At 48.5% G+C, this 9,902-nt stretch overlaps 1 pseudogene; it reads left to right on the plus strand.

The window, feature by feature from the left end:
* Positions 1-5,843: 5,843 nt before the first annotated feature.
* Positions 5,844-6,967, plus strand: LOC140593892 (coatomer subunit epsilon pseudogene; annotated as a pseudogene).
* The last annotated feature ends 2,935 nt before the right edge of the window (positions 6,968-9,902 follow it).

Genomic DNA, 9,902 nt, shown 5'->3' on the forward strand with positions numbered 1-9,902 from the left:
ATCCAGAACCCATAACCTAAACCTAACCCTAACCCGTACCCTAACCCTAACCCAACCCTGACCCTAACCCTAACCCGTATCCTAAACTTTACCCTAACCCTAAACGTAACCCTAACCTCTACCCTAACCCTAACCCTAACCCTAACCAGTACCCTAACCCTAACTCTAACCCTAACCAGTAACCTAAACCTAACCCTAACCCGTACACTAACCCTAACCCGTACCCTAACCCGTACCCTAACCCGTACCCAGCCCTAACCCTAACACGTAACTGAACCCTAACCCTAAACCTAACCCGTACCCTAACCCTAACCCTAACCCACACCAGTACCCTAACCCTACCGTAACCCTAATCATAACCCGCACCCTAACCTTAAACCTAACCCTAGTCTGTACCCTCACCCTAACCCTAACCAGTACCCTTACCCAAACCCTAACCCTAACCCGTACCCCAACCCGTACCCTTAGCCTAACCTAACCCTAACACGTACACTAAACCTAACCCTAACCCGTACCCTAAGCCGTGCACTAACCCTAACCCTAAACCAAACCCTAACCGTACCCACAACCTAACAGTAACACTATCCCTAAACCTAATCATCACCCTAACCCTAACCCTGTACCAAACCAGTACCCTAACCCTAACCCTAAACCTAACCCTAGACCATACCCTAAACCTAACCCTAACCCTAACCCTAACCCGTAACCTAACGCTAACCCTAACCTGTACCCTAACTCTAACCCTAACCGTAACTGTAACCCGTAACCTAACCCTAACCCGTACCCTGACCCTTACCCTAACCCTAACCCTGACCATTACCCTAACCCTAACCCTAACCTTTACCCATACCCAAACACTAACCCTACCCTTATCTGTACCCTAACCCTAAGCCTACCCCTAACACTAACCAGTACCATAACCCTAACCCGAACCCTAACCCGTACCCTAACCCGTACCCTAACCCGTACCCTAAGCCTAACCCTAACGCTTACCCTCACCCTAACCCTACCCCTAACCATTACGTTAACCCTAACACTAACCCTAACCCTAACCCATACCCTACCCTAACCCTAACCCGTAACCTAACTCTAACCCTAACCCTTGCCCTATCCCTAAACCTAACCCATACCCTAACACTAACCAGTACCCTAACCCTAAACCTAACCCTAACCCGTACCCTAACCCTAACCCTAACCCGTACCCTAACCCTAAACCTAACCCGTAATCTAAACCTAACCATAACCCTAACCCGTACCCTAAACCTAACCCTAACACTCACCCTAACCCCTACCCTAACCCTAACCCTAACCCGTAACCTAACACTAACCTTAACCATAACCCGTACCCTAACCCTAACCCGTACCCTAACCCGTTCCCTATCCCGTACCCAACCCTAACCCTGACCCGTAACCGAACCCTAACCCAAACCTTAACCCTAACCCGTACCCTCACTCTAACACTAACCTGTACCCTAACCCTAACCCTAACACTTACCCTAACCCTAAATCGTACCCTAACCCTAACACTAACGAGTACCCTAACCCGTCCCCTAACATTAACCCTAACATACCCTAACACTAACCCTAACACTAACCCGTACCCTAACCCTAACCCTAACCCGTACCCTAAACCTTACCCTAACCCTAATCCTATGCCTAACCCGTACCCTAACCCTAACTATAAACCTAACCCTACCCCTAACCCATACCCTAACCCTAAGCCTAACCCTAACCCGTACCCCACCCTAACCCTAAACCTAATCAGTACCCTAACCCTAACCCTAACCCTTAACCTAACCCGTACCCTAAACATAACCCTAACCCTAACTCTAACCCTAAGACTAACCCGTATCCTAACCCTAACCCTAACCCTAAACCTAATCCTAACTTGTACCCTAACCCTAACCTAACCCTAACCATAACCAGTACCCTAACCTTAAACCTAATCCTATCCCGTACCCTACCCTCACCCTAACCCTAACCCGTTCCCTCACCCTAAACAGTACCCTAACCATAACCCTAACCCTAACCCGTACCCTCACCCTAACCCTATCCCATACCCTAACCCATAACATAACCCTAACACTAAACCGTACCCTAACCCTATCCCTAACACGTAACCTAACCCTAACCCTAATGCTAACCTGTACCCTAAACCTAACCCTATCACAAACTCTAACCTTAACCCATACCCTAACCCTAAACCTAACCCTTAGCAGTACCCTAACCCTAACACTAACCCTAACCCTAATTCATACTCTAACACTAAACCTAACACTAACCCTAAACCTCAACCTAACCATAACCAGAACACTAAGCCGTACCCTAGCCCTAACTCTAAACCTAACCCTATCCCGTACCCTAACGGTAACCCGTACCCAGCCCTTATTGTAACCCTAACCCTAACCCTTACCATAAACCGTACCCTATCCTGTACCATAACCCTAACCCTACCACGTACCCTAACCCTAACCCTAACCCGTACCCTAACCCTAACCAGTACCCTAAACCTAATGCTAAACCTAACCTGTACCCTAAACCTAACCCATACCCTAAATCGTACCATAACCCGTACCCAGCCCTAACCCTAACCCGTAACCTAACCCTAACCCTAACCCTACCCCTAACACAAACACTCACCCTAAACCTACCCCATACCCTAACCCTAACCCTAACCCTTACTCTAACCCTAAACCGTACCCTAACCCTAACACTACCCAGTACCGTAACCCTAACCCTGAACTTAAACCTATCCCGTACCTTAACCCTAACCCTAACCCTATCCCGTACCCTTACCCTAACCCTAACCCTAACCCGTCCCCTGACCCTAACCCTAACCCATACACTAAACATAACCCTAACCCTAACTCTATTGTTAACCCGTACCCTAACCCTAACCCTAACACTAACCCTAAAAAGTACCCTAACCCTAACCCTACCCCTAACCCTAACCCTAACCCATACACTCACCCTAACCCTAACCCGTACCCTAACCCTAACCCTAAACCGTACACTAAACCTAACCCTTAATCTAACCCTAACCCGTACCCTAACCCTAACCCTAACCAGTACCCTAAACCTAATCTTAACCTTAACCCTAACCCGAACCCTAACCCTAACCCTAACCCTTACCCATACCCTAACCTTAACCCGTACCCGTACCCTAACCCTAAACCTAACCCATACCCTAAACCTAAACCTAACACTAACCCTATTGCTAAACCGTACCCTAACCCTAACCCTAACACTAACACTAACACTAAACCGTACCCTAACCCGTATCCAAACTGTAACCCTAACCTGTACCCTAACCCTAAACCTAACCCTAACACTAACCCTAACCTTAACCCTAACCCGTAACTGAAACCTAACCCTAACACTAACCCTAACCCCTACCCTGACCCTAAACTTAAGTCTAAACAGTACCCTAACCCTAACCCTAACCCTAACCCATACACTCACCCTAACCCTAACACGTACCCTAACCCTCATCCGTACCCTAACCCTAAATCTTACTCAAACCCTAAGCCGTACCCTAACCCTAACCCTAACCCTTAACCCTAACCCGAACCCTAACCCTAACCCTAACCTGAACCCTTTCCCTTACCCTTACCCTAACCCGTACCCTAACCCATACCCTAACCCTAACCCTTTCCCGTACCCAAAACCTAACCCTAAACCTAACCCTATCGCTAAACCATACCCTAACCCTAAACCTAAACCCTACCTGTACCCTAACCTAAAACCTAACCCTAAACCTAACCAGTACCCTAACCCTTACCCTAACCCTAATCCTAACCCGTACCCTAACCTTAACCCTAACCCTAACCCTAATCCATACCCTAACCCGAAACCTATTCCTAACCAGTATCCTAAAACTAACCCTAACCCGTACCGTAAACCGTAACCTAACCCTTACCCTAAACCGTAACCTAATCCTAAACCTAACTCGTTCCCGTAACCTAACCCTAAACCTAACCCTATTCCGTACCCTAACTCTAAACCTATTCCTAATCAGTACCCTAAACCTAACCCTAAACCGTACCCTAACCCTAACCCTAACCCGACCCTACCACTAACCCGTACCCTAACCCTAACCCGTACCCTAGCCCATACCCTAACCCTAACCCTAATCCTAATCAGTACCCTAACCCTAACCCTAACCCGTATCCTAACCCTAACCCTAACCCTAAACCTAATCCTAACTTGTACCCTAACCCTAACCTAACCCTAACCATAACCAGTACCCTAACCTTAAACCTAATCCTATCCCGTACCCTACCCTCACCCTAACCCTAACCCATACCCTAACACGTCCCCTCACCCTAAACAGTACCCTAACCATAACCCTAACCCTAAACCGTACCCTCACCCTAACCCTATCCCGTACCCTAACCGGTAACCTAACCCTAACACTAAACCGTACCCTAACCCTATCCCTAACACGTAACCTAACCCTAACCCTAACGCTAACCTGTACCCTAAACCTAATCCTATCCCGAACCCTAACCTTAACCCATACCCTAACCCTAAACCTAACCCTTAGCAATGCAGAGAAGATAACAAAGTTTCTGGAAAATATTCCTCAGGACAGCTCGGACGCGATTGTGAGCAAGGCCATCGACTTGTGGCACAAGCACTGCGGGACCCCAGTGCACTCAGCCTGACCACTCCTGATGTGCACGGCCTGCCAGGCCCAGTCACTAAACTTACCAAAAATAGGGTTCTTGCTTTTGTGCCCAAAGCATAATTTTTTCCGAGTAAGATTGGGTGGCATATCGTGGAGCAGCATCTTGTGGTTCACAGAAGTACAAAGTTCAACTCTGAATAGCATTGAAAAGGGTTATTCGAAAACACTTCCCCATTTTCAAAACAGTTCAGGCAGGGAAGGCGGGCGCTTTGATAGGCAGTGTATAACCAAGCCTGCCTCCTTTTAGCCATAAAAGGAATAAAGTCTTGCCATTTGCAATAATATGGATGGAACTAAGTATTATGCTAAGCTAAATTAAGTCAGAGAAAGACAAAAACTGTATGATTTCACTCACATATGGAATTTAATAAACAAAACAAATGAGCAAAGGGAGAGAAAAGAGAAGCCAAAAACCAGACTCAGACTGGTGGTTAGAGAACAAACTGATGGTTACCAGAGAGGAGGTGGTTGGGTGAGTCTGGGTTAAATGGGTGATGGGGATTAAGGAGGGCACCTGCTGTCATAAGCACCAGGTGATGTATGGAAGTGTTGAATCACTATATTGTAAACCTGAAACTAGTAGTGCACTATTTATTAACTAACTAGAACTTAAATAAAAACAAAATATCCAAAAGTTAAATAAACTCTCCAGAGTGGTTGGCCTGCTGGATGTTGGCAGGGACAAGTACCAGATTGGGCTGGCTCAGTATGGTGGTCAAGGTCATACTGAATTTTTGCTCAATACCTACCATACCCGGGATGAGATGATTGCTCACATCCGTGAACACTTTTTGCTCCGGGGTGGCTCCAGGAGGACGGGCAAAGCTCTGCGATACCTTCATCAGACCTTCTTCCAGGAGGCAGCAGGAAGCCGGTTTCTCCAGGGCATTCCCCAATATGCAGTGGTTATGACCTCAGGCAAATCTGAAGATGAGGTCTGGGATGCTGCACAAACACTGAGGGAGAAAGGCGTGAAAGTCATGTCTGTGGGTGTACAGGACTTTGACAGGAAAGAACTGGAGGGGATGGCAACTCCACCCCTTATATACGAGATGCAAGGAGAAGATGGAGTCAGACAGTTGATGCAGGATGTGAGTGTGGTTATCCAAGGGACTGGGAAGCCTCTAAAAGAAAAAAAAAAAAAAAAAGGAGCGACTGGGACCGTAGCGATATGGCGCCTCCAGCCCCCGGGCCGGCCTCCGGCGGCTCCGGGGAAGTGGACGAGCTGTTCGACGTGAAGAACGCCTTCTACATTGGCAGCTACCAGCAGTGCATTAACGAGGTGCAGCGAGTGAAGCCCTCAAGCCCGGAGAGAGATGTGGAAAGGGATGTCTTCCTGTACAGAGCATACCTTGCACAGAGGAAGTATGGTGTAGTCCTGGATGAGATCAAGCCCTCCTCAGCCCCCGAGCTCCAGGCCGTGCGCATGTTCGCTGAGTACCTGGCCAACGACAGCCAGAGGGACTCGATCGTTGTCGAGCTGGACCGGGAGATGAGCAGGAGCGTGGACGTGACAAACACCACCTTCCTGCTGATGGCTGCCTCCATCTACTTCCACGACCAGAACCCAGATGCAGCCCTGCGTACTCTGCACCAGGGGGACAGCCTGGAGTGCATGGCCATGACTGTGCAGATCCTACTGAAGCTGGACCGCCTGGATCTTGCCAGGAAGGAGCTGAAGAAAATGCAGGACCAGGACGAGGATGCGACCCTCACTCAGCTGGCCACTGCGTGGGTCAATCTGGCTGTGGGTGGTGAGAAGCTGCAGGACGCCTACTACATCTTTCAGGAAATGGCTGACAAGTGCTCATCCACCCTGCTGCTGCTCAACGGGCAGGCGGCCTGCCACATGGCCCAGGGCCGATGGGAGGCTGCCGAAGGGGTGCTCCAGGAGGCTCTGGACAAGGACAGTGGCCACCCAGAGACACTGATCAACCTCATCGTCCTGTCACAGCACCTGGGCAAGTCACCCGAGGTGACAAACCGCTACCTGTCCCAGCTGAAGGATGCACACAGGTCCCACCCCTTTATCAAGGAGTACCAGGCCAAGGAGAACGACTTTGACCGGCTGGTGCTGCAGTATGCTCCCAGCGCCTGAGGCTGGCTGCAGGCTGGTTCCCAAGCCCGGGAACAGCGAGGCTGGGCATGCTGCCCCCACTGCCAGGCACCCATCCTCTTGTGCTCTTGGTTGCTCTGGCTAGAGGTGAAGGCTCGAGGCTCAGCCTGACCAGGGCCCCTTTTGTCAATAAATATATCCACCTGAAAAAAAAAAAAAAACAGAAACAGATGTCTCTCTTGGCAGCATACTCACTGAGCCCAAGAAGAGCCCGGGAGAGATAGCAAATACCCTGTCTTGCCTCAGCTTATCAGAAGCTGCCTCTATGTCTGGTGATGATAACCTGGAAGATGACTACTTACTCTGAAGTTGGCTTCAGCCGCCTCTGCTGCCTGCTTTGCTGACTTGGCACAGGATTTGGTGCCTGGAGAGAGGGGCCTATGATAAAGAGATATGTGCAGTCCTTCCTCTATTACGTACGTGATCTGGCTTACTATGGACCAAATACATCCTCTTCTGTTGGACTACCAGAAAAAGTGTGGGGTAGAGGAGGATAAGTACATGTCCCTACAGGGGGATGTCTTCTTCCAGAGTTTGCTTCCAGGATGCTCAACATCTGGCTCACTGTTCTCTGCCAGACATTGATGTTTCTGCAAGGCTGTGTCCTTTCTGAGGCTGGGAAGCAGCCAGAAGTGATGATTCTGCAGACTTCTGACTCACCTCATCAGGTGACTCTGTTACTTAAAGGTTTTTGAGTGGTGAACTCAGACTGCAGTTGAGTCAGGAGGCAGAAGCAGAAATCAACATGACTATGTTAAAAAGCCTCAGGAAATGGGAAGAAAACACTGCCTCCTGGCCTTAACTGCTGATATGTTATTGGAGATAAGTTTTTTGAAACAGTTGCTCCAGTTATTTCCCTGTAAACTTTGGTTAAAATATAAGTAGACAACGGGAGAGAGCGGCTCAGGAAATGTTCTAAAGTGCTAGTGTAGTATCTATATGTACGCACACGTCCATAGAGTGAAAGAGAACTTATATGGCTGTTTGAATCATTTGGGGGGATTCTTTTGCTTTCTTTTTTTTTTTTTCAAATAATTACCGTTTTATATCGGGACAGTACATTTCATATTTCAACCAAAAGACAAAAATGCAGTTTAACTTAAACACAGAAAATAATGGCATCTCTCAGATGCCTTATTTCTAAATCAAACAGATACACAAATTCTGTTCCCTCCCCTCCCCCAATGCAAGCCCACAAGCTTTGCCCAGTCTTGAGTTTTCGATGCCATCAGGGCATCCAGCATCTTGGACTTGGGAGGCGCTTGAATGTAGCAATTAAAACGCTTGAGAGGTCCAGCGAATGGCATTCGAGAGGGACCTCAAAGTGCAGGTACATCTTTTCAAACATGTTACAGGCTGAGCTGGCTCTTTGAACACTATCACTCTGCTTAAATCAGGAAGCAGGCTTTAAAAATGCAAAAGGCATACAAGTTGTATTTCAGTGCAAATCTTCAGCTGGTCATTGGAAAAGATTCCAACAATTAAAAAAAAAAAATCCTTTGTGTCACCTGCCCCTCCCCCCACCCAAAGCTGAAATGCAGGAAAAAAAAAAAAAACCCAGAAGTACAGGGGACTTTGGAATCGTTTAGGAATCAGCTACTTCCAATTAAAAAAAAAATTTAATAGAGAATCATTAAAATGGAGAAACAAAAGTAATCTCATTTAGACCGCTCTTCACGTCTGGCACGAGCTTCGGCGCGGAGCGGGTTTGAACTCGGGAGTGGTGTGGAAGGTGGAGGCGCTGCAGGCGAGATGACCTGCCTAGATGGGCCCCATCTGAGTGCTGGGCCCAGTTCCCCTGCTGGCCGCAAGCCAGGGTTTCTTTTTCCCTTTGGTGTCCCTGATCCCGATCTTCTGAGTACCCAACCCCAGATCCCTTCCAAGGCCCCCAGACCCTGCTCCAGTCAGACCCCTGGCCTCCAGTACAGCCCGTGATCAAAACTTGTCATTGGCCTGCACCACATCAGGCAGGGAGTGGGTCACTTTAAGAGATGGCCTCAGAGGGAACCAGGTCTGGATTTGGGACTCTGATGGATTCTGCTGACCTGCTGGCCAGGAGGAGATGGAGTGCTGGGCAGGCTGTCTGCTCTGGAGTCCCAGGCAGCCTGCCTGCATCAGGAGGGTGCGGTGGTGGCACGGGTAGACTTGGCCTGTGGTTCTCCTGCTGCTTCCATCCTTCAGCTTCTTGATGTGATGCTGGTCTGTGAAGGTTCCTCCAGGAACTGGTTAATTAAACTTTACTGCTTGTGGTAAAAAAAAAAAAAAAAAAAAAAAAAAAAAAACCCTAACCCTAACCCTAACCCTAACCCTAACCCTAATTCATACTCTAACACTAAACCTAACACTAACCCTAAACCTCAACCTAACCATAACCAGAACACTAAGCCGTACCCTAGCCCTAACCCTAAACCTAACCGTATCCCGTACCCTAACGGTAACCCGTACCCAGCTATTAGCCTAACCCTCACCCTAACCCTTACCCTAAACCATACCCTATCCTGTACCCTAACCCTAACCCTAACCCTACCCCGTACCCTAACCCTAACCCTAACCCGTACCCTAACCCTAATCAGTAACCTAACCCTAACCCTAACGCTAAACCTAACCTGTACCCTAACCCTAACCCGTACCCTAAATCATACCATAACCCATACCCAGCCCTAACCCTAACCCGTAACCTAACCCTAACCCTAACCCTACCCCTAACCCAAACACTCACCCTAAACCTACCCCGTACCCTAACCCTAACCCTAACCCGTACCCTAACACTATCCCGTACCCTAAATCGTACCATAACCCGTACCCCGCCCTAACCCTAACCCGTAACCTATCCCTAATCCTTACCCTACCCCTAACCCATACACTCACCCTATACCTAACCCGTACCCACACCCTAAACCGTACCCTAACCCTAACCCTTACTCTAACCCTAACCCATACCCTAACCCTAACACTACCCTGTATCATAACCCTAACACTAATCTTAACCCTACCCTTACCCTAACCCTAACCCGTACACTAAACATAACCCTAACCCTAACTCTATTGTTAACCTATACCCTAACCCTAACACTAACACTAACCCTAATAAGTACC

The sequence above is a fragment of the Vulpes vulpes genome, chromosome 9 (assembly GCF_048418805.1).
Source record: "Vulpes vulpes isolate BD-2025 chromosome 9, VulVul3, whole genome shotgun sequence".
Taxonomy (NCBI): Eukaryota; Metazoa; Chordata; class Mammalia; order Carnivora; family Canidae; genus Vulpes; species Vulpes vulpes.